The following is a 3,306-nucleotide window of genomic DNA, read 5'->3' as shown; positions in this document are numbered from 1 at the left end:
CTCTCTCTCTCTCTCTCTCTCTCTCTCTCTGTCTCTCTCTCTCTCTCTCTGTCTCTCTCTCTCCCTCCCTCTCTCCCTCCCTCCCTCCCTCCCTCTCTCTCCCTCTCACTCACTCAACTACTAGGACAAACCAGCACACACAGAGTTAACAAAATCCAGGAACAAAAACAGGACCTTCAACGACAACGTGTCTCTGTTGCAGATGAGACTTGGCGGCTCAGTGAGACTAACCTGCAGAAATAAAGGTTGGATGAATGACTTCAAGGTCAGGGTGACCTTCTTCTTCCTTCTTCAGGGTCTCCACAGAGAACCAACTCACACGAAGACTTGGAGACAGTGTTAACGTCAGACGTCCTTCCTGATGCAACCACAGACACCGAGCTACCACGGCCTCTGTGTGGAGCAGAGAGCTGCTACAGGGCGCCTGGGGGAGCACATGGTGGGGGTCAAGGGCCTTGCTCAAGGGCCCAGAGATGAAGGTGGAGGCAGGTGTGGGTACTTCACCGACCCCACCCACATTTTGATGTTGTTGGTCCAGGGAGTTGAGTCAGCGACCTTCCGATCACAGACCTAGCTGCTCTAACCGCTGCACCACCAGCGGTGTAAATATAAAACTGCTAAATAAGAAGCAGCAGCAAAATGTTACAAAATATGGTTGTTGAAAACTAGTGTGGTGTTTTTAAATTTTAATGTTATAATTGATAAAGTGAATAAAACGGTTTGTGCAACAGAAACATGTTTGGTCCTCTTGTTGCAGAATATCCCCTCGTTTCAGTCTGGTCAACTATGAATCTCACTGACCGGAGCTCATATGTTGCTGAACAAGCTCCTTTGTCAAAGAAACAATTCTGTGGATTCTGTGGCAGGAAACGAGGTCAGACCCAGCCCAGCCAGCCGCTCGTCCATGGGGGCCACGCCGCCCACCCCGGGTCGTCAGAGGAATGTCTCGTTGCATCAGCCACTGTGAGCGAGCGTCATCCTGCTGAAGAGACGAGGGACCAGAAGAAAGGGATGAAGGGCCAAGATGTCCGCTGTAGAGCCCAATCAGCTTTGGTTCTGTCAAACCCAAACATCAGAGGGAGACCAGGGGTGTGGCAGAACCTCATGAACCAGAACAAGTGAGATGACCATAAAGATAACGTGCTCCATTATCTCCTGCTCATGAGCAGCAGAAGTTACGAACCAGAAGGACAAATCACCGTAGACATTTTTCATCTAGAGTTCATCTCAGGTTCCAGAAAGCCGCTCCAAGCAAAGCCACACGAGGACATGGAATCACCCCCATCGCAGCCAGGACATGAAGAGCACGCCGACTGTAGCCGTGCACTTTGGAGGCAAACACGCTCCTGGATCAGACGGAGCTGATATCAGCCCCCAGGAGACCGTGTGTGTAAAAACACAGCACACTTGTGGTGGTCCACAGCGTTTACTCTGGCCTCCTTGGTGAACATTGTTCGTGCAGCCAGAGACCAAGGCGAGCACAGGTCTCCATCTTTAACAGGGATTTAACAAGAAACAGTGAAGACACACGATGTCAGAGCGGTTCTTCACAGGCTGTGAGCTGCTGACTCAAACCCGAGAAAACATCTGGAGTGTCTGTGAGCACAAAGACGTTTGTCTCGTTACGAGCAGCAGCATGTGAAAGTCAAGGCCAGTTGTGTATGCACGGCTTCTTTTACATCCAACACGTTACTCTGTTGTCCCCCCCACCCCCACATCGCACCCGCCTTAGCCCATCCATCCATCCATTTTCTTCCGCTTATCCGGGGTCGGGTCATGGGGGTAGCAACCTAAGTAGGGAGGCCCAGACTTCCCTCTCCCCAGCCACTTGGTCCAGATCCTCCGGGGGAATCCCAAGGCGTTCCCAGGCCAGAGAAACATAGTCCCTCCAGCGTGTCCTGGGTCTTCCTCTGGGCCTCCTTCCGATGGGACGTGTCTAGAACACCTCACCAGGGAGGTGTCCAGAAGGCATCCTAACCAGATGCCCGAGCCACCTCAACTGGCTCCTCTCGACGTGGAGAAGCAGCGGCTCTACTCTGAGTCCCTCCCGGATGATCGAGCTTCTCACCCTGTCTCTAAGGGAGAGCCCAGACACCCTGTGGAGAAAACTCATTTCGGCCGCTTGTATCCGAGATCTCATTCTTTCAGTCACAACCCAAAGCACATGACCATAGATGAGGGTGGGAACGTAGATCGATCGGTAAATTGAGAGCTTCACCTTTTGACTCAGCTCTCTCTTCACCACGACAGACCGGTACAGCGCCCGCTTCACTGCAGACACTGCACCTATCCACCTATCGATCTCATGCTCCATTTTTCCCTCATTGTCATATGTCTATTTATGTTGCGTTTTCTGTGCTGAGGTCGTTTTTTGCTACCTTACACTGTCCTGTGTGTCAAAGACTTTTTTTACACCTCCTTTCTTTCCTAATGTTTTTCACTTATCTAATGAAAAGGTGGCGCTGCTCTCTGCGGCTGCAGCCTCAGACATCTGTCTCCCCATGTTTCTTGTTTTCTTTTCTTGACGAATGTACTGAAATGAAATTTCCCTTTGGGATCTATAAAGCATATTGATTGATTGATTGACTGAAAGAAAAAACAAGTTGATCAAACTTTCAGTCAAATTATCCGCTTTGAAGGAAAGTTCATTTTGAAGGAGAGAAACGCCCACTCAATCTAGGCGTCGGCGCGCTGAAATAAAAAGAAACAATCTCACCAGTTCTCCATGACCATAGGCTTTAGCGTGCCTCCACTGCAGTCCTGAATTAAAAAAATTATAATCCACCGCGATCCAAACTTGGGGGGGAGAATAATCCGCAGGTAATTCAAAGCAATGGCCTCATGCCAGATAATCCTCAGCAGGTGCACCCAAGAAGAACAAAAACTCCATCACTTCTAAAACGGTATCAAAAGTCCGACCCGACCATCACTTTGACACGACGAGCCGGGCTGGTTCGGGCTGGGGGCTCGGGAAAAAAAATTGCAGCTTAAGTCCAGGGTGTCCCCCCCCCCCCCACCACCACTCGTCTCTCCCACAGTGAAGGCTGGACATGGGCACCAGTGCCCTCCATGACATGAAAAGGAAGAAGTGGGTAAAGATGATGGATGGATGAACGGACAAAAAGGTAGGTGGATGGATGGTTGGATGATTGGTTGGATGGATGGATGGTTGGATGATTGGTTGGATGGATGGATGGTTGGTTGGATGGATGGATGGTATGGATGGTTGGTTGGATGGATGATTGGATGGTTGGTTGGTTGGATAGTTGGATGGATGATTGGATGGTTGGTTGGATAGTTGGATGG

General features: G+C 50.2%; 1 protein-coding gene across 1 annotated transcript in view; it reads right to left on the bottom strand.

The window, feature by feature from the left end:
* The window catches only part of stard9 (StAR-related lipid transfer (START) domain containing 9), a 19,205-nt gene that overhangs the window by 14,773 nt on the left and 1,126 nt on the right, over positions 1–3,306 (bottom strand). The gene's annotated exons all lie outside the window — the stretch shown is intronic.

The sequence above is a fragment of the Nematolebias whitei genome, chromosome 21 (assembly GCF_014905685.2).
Source record: "Nematolebias whitei isolate Nwh7 chromosome 21, NemWhi1, whole genome shotgun sequence".
Taxonomy (NCBI): domain Eukaryota; kingdom Metazoa; phylum Chordata; class Actinopteri; order Cyprinodontiformes; family Rivulidae; genus Nematolebias; species Nematolebias whitei.
This window is presented reverse-complemented; position numbering and strand designations above follow the sequence as displayed.